An 8,755-nucleotide genomic window follows, 5' to 3' on the forward strand; every position below is an offset into this window, starting at 1 on the left:
TCTTCATAGTCATCACCGTGAAAGACTCAAATCTTACTTAATATTTCCTGTTTATTTTTGTGTCTCAGTGTAGCTCAGCCAGGAACAGGGTGAGACACAGAGCACAGGTCATATGGAGGCAGTGGTGCAGAACTTTCCTCAAACTTGTGTCATATCCCAGCAGACCAGAATAAGGACACCCACCACCATCAAAACCTGAAAATTTATATCTCACATTATATTGCCGTGTGAATCTCACACTGCCTGTGATAATTTATTAGTTTTCTAATTTCTTTTGGTCATAGCTGTTATGGCATATAGTGTACAGGTAATTTTACATGATTACATATGTTTATTATGTAGTTCTTGTTTAAAGAACTTATGTATATATAAACTGTTGTTATGTAATGATGTCCTCAGAAAAATTCGTTGAGATTGGTGCTGTAATTTGCTTTATGGTCTACTGAAATAAGGCCCAAAAACATAATGTGAATATCATATAAAGATCTGTTCACTGTAGAACTTAAGCACTTCTCTTGAGTCAGATTCATTTATAGTACTTTCATCAGTTTAATATGCTGGGGCATCTGAAAGATAATTATGTTTAAATCATTTCATAGGTCAAGTCTGTGGATCTTTCATTAAAGAAGTTTTTGGAACCATGTGAGATATTTTATTGTTAACATTTTCACTTGAAGCCCTTCATGGTGTAAAAAAAAATGTTATAAGGACTATTTGGCATTATTTTCTGTTAAATTAGTGGTAAACAGTAACAAAGGAAAGCCAGATGGTAAGTTTATAAGTCTCATATCTTTGCATTTCTGTTAGAGGCTGATTCGACCCCAGGGCCATAGTGCGGCTAGAAGGATTAGGTCAATTGAAAAAAAAATCCTGTGACCTCATCAAGACTTGAACCCGCGACCTTCCGGCTTGTAGCATAGTGCCTCAACCAACTACGCTACCGCGTGCCCCTCAGTACGCTTAGATATGCTGAAAAATCCGATCCTGAATCTTTTATCTATTTTACAGTTGATGGTCAGCCAGAATATACATCAGCATCCTCTGCACTTCTTATTTGCAATCTTTCCTCCTCTTTGTACAGTTACTGCTGTACTGAGCTGTAATTTTTCCAGAATTTATCTAATTTTTCATGCTGTAATCACTAAAATTGTATCGTAGATCATTGTTGCTCTTTGGTGCATTTGCTGAAAGATTGACCATGTTAAATGTGTTACATTATTACCACTACTCAAAGGGTAATGAAACTGCAATGAGGGAAGGTTCATACCATTAAACATTATCTCTTTAGTGCTATCATCTTCTCATCAGATGAAATAAAATTGCCTTTTTGACTCCCTTGTGTTATCCATGTTCAAGATTCAATTAATCATTTCAAGAGACATACCTTGTACATTATTTTCTGCATGCCTTTCATATTTCTTAAAACACCCTTCTGCCGAGACATTGTCAGCCTGAATACAAAGGGTACCTTGATTGAGTCTTATGCTTCTTTGTTCATGCTCCTGTGGTTCACTTCCTCCAGACATAAATCTCTTTGGCCATAAGCACTTCTTTAACTATCTTGATTCAGGATTCATAATCCTTTTAATAATAATTATCACTGTCTTTGAAAGAGTTTCAGTGAAATGAGAAGCATGCATCTTTAGAATCAAGAAGAATATTTTACTGTTTATCTCTAATGCCCTTTGCTTCTTTTTTATGTATTTGGTTGTAAATGAACATATTTATATATTAAGTTAAAATAAATAATAATTAGCTCTTTTATGTTCATTCCAAAGTATAACACACAGTTATTTCCAAATGAAGCAAACTTACCATACATCTTTCTTATTCAAACAATGTCAAAGGAAATAATTCTATTTCAGTTTATATCCATGAATATGATGTGTTTGTGCATTAAGATTCCATCTTATATTTTCATAGTATTCTGTTACAGTACTTAAAATGACCCCGTATCTGTTGGGTATAGCAGCACCATAGGTACTTATAATTTAATTTTTACTTATTAGTTCCTGTGTAGACAAAGCTTAAAAATGCACTGTCCAACTAGATTAATTTAAATTTCCAAAGAGCAGCAGTGGACCCTCGTGGGTAGGACAGTATTACATTTGGAAGATGAACACAAGTTACCTCCACTGTTAAGATTATCATTAGCTAATTTGCAGATTAGTTATTTCCCTGTTCATTCGGTTGCTCCATCTGTCTTAGTCTGTGAACTTAAAATGGACTGTGTTTAAAATTAAGATTGTCTGCACAGATGTAATAATTTTTCAGATATTGAGATTGTTTTTTTTTTTATTATATTGCTTTATGCATAATACTGGAGTTAACCCATTTGTTTCACAGGCTAAGTCTGCCTTTTCTAGTAATTGAATCAAAGGACTGATGTTCGTGACACTTGGTATGAACAACATACCCTTAGAGGCCACTGTGCCTTCGTATTATGCAACTTCCTACCATAAATTGTGCCAACATGGCAAATGGAGTGGAATGGAAGCAACATTGGCATCATATAATGTAGGATCTTGAAATTAAAATAAAAAATTTTAAGGTAAATTTTATGCAGAACATGAAACAGCACAGGGCTGTGTTAAATTTTGTATTAAACTCTTTTCATTTGATTGCAATTTTTAATGAAAAACTGGTGCTAGGCATGTGAAATATTTTATGAAGATGGCTTACGAACAGTGGTGAGCATCAGTACTTGTGGAAGATTACTGTCTTCTGGAATGTGATGCTGTGTAGTCTTGTAGAAAGTTAACCAGCATTTCAGAGGAACCTGCTGCATTTATCTTAAAGTTAGAAGGGACCCTGTGTACACTAAAGGTGGATTCAGCTGGTTCCTCTGAAGTGGTGGTCCCAGAAGATAGCAATATGTATATTCACCATTATAAGAACCTCAAATCTGATGTAGCACTAGTGTAAATTTACAGAATCGGCCTAGTAAATTTTAAAATCAGTAATTTATAATTCTTGAAAACCTCATCTTACATTGTAGTGAAATAAGTTCTTCACAGAGTGTTGTATTCATAGGGTCAAGCATCTCTGTGTCATGTGTGTTGCTTGTGTATTGTCTTCGATGCATATAGAAATGCTTATTCTAATTAGTATCTTTTTGATGTTATTTATGCAGCATACTCTTCACAACTGTTTGCTAAGCATAATTTATGACTATGTGAATATGGTCTCTAATCATTAGATTGAACTGTTTATTGCTAATATTTGAAGTTTTGCCAAAACTAACTTTTTCAGGTTTTCTTAATACTTGCTGCTCTCATCATCATAGTTATTTTCCTCCCATTACAAGAAGCAGCACTGTCTTTTAATGTGATCAGAAATCAGGATGATATTTTAAGAATGCCCTCTTCTGGGATGTGGTGAAAGACTGCATTCTTCATAGTCACTGTGGTGAAAACCTCAAATCTTACATAAGATGATATTTGGTTATTTTACAACTTGTATCAACAACTGAGACCAGTGGCCTTATAATCTAGTGTTTAGAATACAGATTTGATATTCAGAAGATTCTGGGTTTGATCTTGACTGCTGTCACTGATATTTAAAACAAAGACAATAAAAATATCTTAGTACAAGGGTAAGTCAGTAAGTAAGTTACAAATGGATATAGAACTTAAACAAATAAGAGTACTGATTTGAAAATTGCTTTTATTTCTCAACATAATCTCCCTGTACATTGAGGCACTTGTCCCATTGTTTCACAAGCCCCTGAAAACCAGCAGCGTAAAATTCTTTGGGCTGCTGTCGGAACCAGGTGGTGACTTCCCTTTCTGTAGCTTCATCGTTGGGAAAATGTTCAGCCGAAAGATAATGTTTAAGAGGGCCGAACAAATGGAAGTCGCTTGGAGCTAGACTCATCACCTGTAACAGTTCGGGCTAGCATATTGTATCCTTCATCATGGTAGTGATTGAGATGTTGTAATGCCAGACCCATTCTTTGCATTTTGTGTTGTGGGGTAAGCATGCGCGGTACCCATCATGCACAGACTTTGTGAAAACCTAACCTCTCATGCGACTTCCATTTGTTAGGCCCTCTTAAACATCATCTTTCAACTGAACATTTTCCCAACGATGAAGCTGTAGAAATGGAAGTCACCGCTTGGTTCCGACAGCAGAATTTAATGCTGCTGGTTTTCAGAGGCTTGTGAAACGGTGGGACAAGTACCTCAGTGTACAGGGAGATTATGTTGAGAAATGAAAGCAGTTTTCAAATCAGTACTCTTATTTGTTTAAGTTCTATATCCATTTGTAACTTACTTATTGACTTATCTACATATAAATCAACCAGTCACCTGAAGATGAGAGAATAATTTAATCCTGTCATGTATATTAAATATATGATGCTAGACGTGACTGCAGTGGATCAAAACAACAAAGTTCATGAGTGAACTGTATTATAAATGTCCATTAGCCACTATTTTAATTGTTTTGTAGACAGTATAAAAGTTTTATAATAATGTTCTTCGTGTTTAACATTCTGATCTTGTATGAATCAGAGTGATGTTTATATGTGACTTCAGTCAAAGTAAAATTAATATTAGGTCAGACTGTGACATTCAAGGTGTATGGCAGCCATCTGCACAATGACCTATTACTAAAGTTAATAAAGTAAAAAATTAACAGGTCAGTATTAATTTAGAATGATGTATGGTGCAGCTGAAATATGAAATTAACATGCACTAGTTGTGGAGGCTTAAACATACGTAATTGTTGTGTTAGGATGCCGAACACATGAATGGGTTGAAAGAACACAACACATTTCATTCATAAAGTAAAAAGTACAAGTATGTACTTGTTCACTGAGTACACTTATAAATAACAGACAGGAAATTTAGTTATATGGTTTAGGTATAGAGTTCTGGACAGAGAGTTCAATGAAACCAGCACTGATGTCTCTTACTCAGGTTTTGTATGATAGGTAAGTGCCAAATTCACTAGCAGAGACTTAGAAACACTGGGAAGTAAGTTCAGTATTGAAAATCAGGCAGCACCTTACATGTACTTTCACATTATATTGGATACAGTTCATGAAGAATGAGTGGAGGTTATGTCAAGGAAGTACATAGTTTGGTTCTTGTTCACAATTGCACATTTTTCTTATGTAAAATGAGAACTTAATGGCCAAAGTGGGAAGAGTTAAATGATGGTCAGCACAATCATAAGTGATATGTTATTACAGTAGACTCTTTATTAACTGTAGAACTTTTAGAACCCTTAGTTATTGAGTATAACTTCCTCTAATGATTTTGGTGTTGTATCACATCTTTTTTAGTAATCAGTGTTAAAAGTATCTCTCCCTGTTTTGGGTTTCTATTTTATTAGTTTCACTGAACAAAGGTTACTTTTTTTTTTATTATTTGGAATATATTTTTCTTACTGTTTATTGACCAGCAGCAGGACCAGTACACCCTACAGGTTCATTACAGATTTTAACTTCGCACAGAGTTCATCAGATCATTTTTAATTTTGCCACTCTACGTCTCCTCTCCATTGCCACAGATAATCATATTTCACTTTATATTTGTTTTCTGTTCCAGGCTCCATATTATCAGTAGTTACAATCAATAGCCAAATTAATATTTTCAGTAAAATGGATCACCTGGAGTTCCAGATTGCTTCTACTGCATGCCTTGCAAGTGTGCAGCCATAAACCTGAAGAGCATATTAGCTTGAGAATCGATCTGGTCAGATCCAAAGGCTAGTAACACAGGGCTTTTCAAAGATAACTTGCCTGGATTGCTACAGTTAAATAATGGATAGTTAGTTGGGTAAGGCATGTGGCATGTAAAGGAGAGATGAGAAATTTATGTAGATTTTTGGTCAGGAAGTGTCAGAAGAGACCGGGATGTAGATGGAAGCAAAAGAGCAAAAACTGTCAAGAAACAGGTTTCGAGGACAGGATCTGGATTCAGCTAGCTTAGAGTAGTGTCCGTAGTATCCTTTGTCAACATGGTAATAAATAGGCATGTGCAAGTCATGAATTTTCAGGATTGAATAAAGAAAGATATTGTTTGCAACGATGATTTTTCAATCTTGAACTTCTAGAATTTTGCTTTGCACAGTAGTGCACACAGTTTATACCTGGTTTATTAGAATCGTAATGGTTGGCAGCACTAGCATGAATCAGCTTGACAAAATTTTTCTCTCATATTTATGCCTGTTGTGGAAAACAACATGACCTTAGAATTGAGCTCTTTAAAAATAAAGTGTAATGATTTATGAAAAATATTCACTGGAAAAGAATCTGATATCAGAAAGGATAAGTAACAGTTTAGTGAAAGAGTGGCTGGTGCTTTAAATTGTGATTTCAGTGAATATATTATTCTAGTAGAGGAAGTTCTTGTTCTTATTTCAGTTCTTGGAACTTACCCATATTCTTATCTTAGTCTTGTATCAGATTAGAGAAGTAATTCCTTCACATGCCTAGGACTAAACCCTTGGCTTCTTTAACAGGGGAATTTCTCAACCATGCGATGGATTTAGTTAACAGAACAGTAAAAAGGCCCAAAGAATGCAGACAAAAACAAACTCAATATGTAGGCATGCATTGCTCCATCTAATACTTCACAGTGCAATAAAAAATACACTGATAGGAATGAAGTCAGCACTGCTGATCAGTCAGTAGCAGATGGAAGAGAGTTGTTTGAGGATGGGTGGATGGGTAGGTGCAGTGTCTACACTTGTTATGAAGTCCTGTGTGGGGTGACTTCAGATTAAAATTTTGGTAATGTTTTAAAATTAGAATTGTGTTTTAGCATTTTTTCATTTACTGGGTCTTTCTTATTTATCACTCTCTTTCTTTATTTAATAATTGTTATGTGTTGTGATTTTTTCTCTTAAGTTGCTGCACATGCCTCCACATATATTGCTTGTTTTTAATCAGGAATAATAACAATCTTTTACATGTTGCAACATGTCACAGTTTTTGATGAAGTTTTTTAAATATTCTAAAGTACATATTATAGCGTGTTTGGGTGACTGAAGACGCTGTTTGGATTGGTAATTGGGTTTATTAACCACTTAGTTACACACACACTCACTTACACTCAAATACAGCACTCTTGCTGATTTACACTCCTCATAATCCACTGTTGCATGCATGCACACACTAGTCCTCTTTGGGTAACATATTTCAACACAGAAACTGTCACTTCAGATAGCTCCAAGTATTACACATAATTAAAGTCTTCAATCACCCTTTAAATCTTCACAGGTCTTCTACACTCTCGAGTACTCCCACATACTGACATCTGTTCTGTCTGTAACCATTGTTTTATATCCTCTGCACTGACCACGCAGAGAACAGCCTATACTGTTGGAACGTGTTTACCAACCAATTGCACAGCAATGGTCGCAGCATGGACTTCATAGAAAACGCCTCAATCCCAATGTTGCTTTGTGTGTATTTGGTCATGAGGTGTTTTGTGGTCAGTCACCTAGCAACACTGTGTTCATCTACGTTACATTGCTCCCTCCTAAAGGCTGTTCATTCCGAATAGCCTATTGGTGCACCACCATTCCTTTTCTTCTGAGGTTTCTGCTCGTTGCGTCTTCTTGTGGTTAAGCTACAATATATTCCAATTTTCTGTTTTTGTTTGTAGTATGAATATGGTAGAAATATGCTCTAATAAAGTTTATCTGGAGGGCTGAAAAATCACAAAAAGCCTGGCAGTATAAACAGTCTTTGAACTGGATCTGATTATTTATCAGTATTGCATTACTTTGTATTAAGGAATGATGAAATATATATATATATATATATATATATATAATGGCGTAATTATATTGTTTGAAATGTGTTATTAATGGAAATCAAACTTTATTTTGTGTTATACTGTAAATGATATTATAAGCAAATAGTTATATTATTAATGAACTGAAATGGTATTTAAGGTAAAACTTTGAATCTGTCAGATGTTACTGAATCTTACTAGCCATATATAAAAGTTATTTTTTCTAACTGCTATTTAACAGAATAATTATTATAATTGACATTAGGCATTTGTAGTGAGTGTACTTATCTTTAGAGTGAATTAATATTATAGCCAATGGGTGTGGAATGAATGCATGAATTTTTAGAATAAAGTTGTTTGGAATGATACTCGTGATCATAATGTCAGTTTTCCTCCCCCCCCCCAAAGAATTATGATGTGCACTCAAATGATCATATATATAAGATAATCAGAAATATTCTTTGTTTTAACAGTCTAAGTGCTATTGATGGATATGTTTGCTCACACATAAATTTTGTTTAGTATTAGAGGGTGTCCTGACTTTGTCCGTCATCTGAGTCTTTGGTTTTCCAGTGACGTGAGATTAGCTCTTTCTAATGGATGGAACTGATAGGTGCCTCACAAAGTGAGAACAGAAACAGCAGTTCCATACTGGTGGACAAGTGCAGGAACACAGTAGCATCAAGTATTATGTACCGTTGTCAGAACCCTTTAGAAGGATCTAAATTTCATGTATGACACTGCCAAAGTAATTTGTCTGTGTCAGGATAGCTCAATGAGTAACATTATGAACTGCTGGAATTTTAAGCCTAGAAGGTGCAGGGATTTTTCTCTTTTCCAACATGTGCAGATTAGCACTGTTTGGATTTCCCATGCTTTGGTTACGTGTATGGCACACTTCAGGCATTATGGAGTTGAATGAGACTGTGTGTGGTTTGACTTTATTGATTTGTTTTTTCTCTTGGCTCTCACAGTATTCAATCTTCTGATAGACTGGGTGTATG

The 8,755-nt window shown here is 35.1% G+C and overlaps 1 long non-coding RNA gene across 1 annotated transcript in view; it reads left to right on the plus strand.

The window, feature by feature from the left end:
* Positions 1-641, plus strand: part of LOC111862301 — a 5,267-nt gene extending 4,626 nt beyond the window's left edge. The window contains exon 3 of the long non-coding RNA XR_002842402.2: positions 69-641. This is a non-coding gene — a long non-coding RNA (uncharacterized LOC111862301). The remainder of the gene's footprint in view (positions 1-68) is intronic.
* The last annotated feature ends 8,114 nt before the right edge of the window (positions 642-8,755 follow it).

Source organism: Cryptotermes secundus, unplaced genomic scaffold (genome assembly GCF_002891405.2).
Source record: "Cryptotermes secundus unplaced genomic scaffold, Csec_1.0 scaffold88, whole genome shotgun sequence".
Lineage (NCBI taxonomy): Eukaryota > Metazoa > Arthropoda > Insecta > Blattodea > Kalotermitidae > Cryptotermes > Cryptotermes secundus.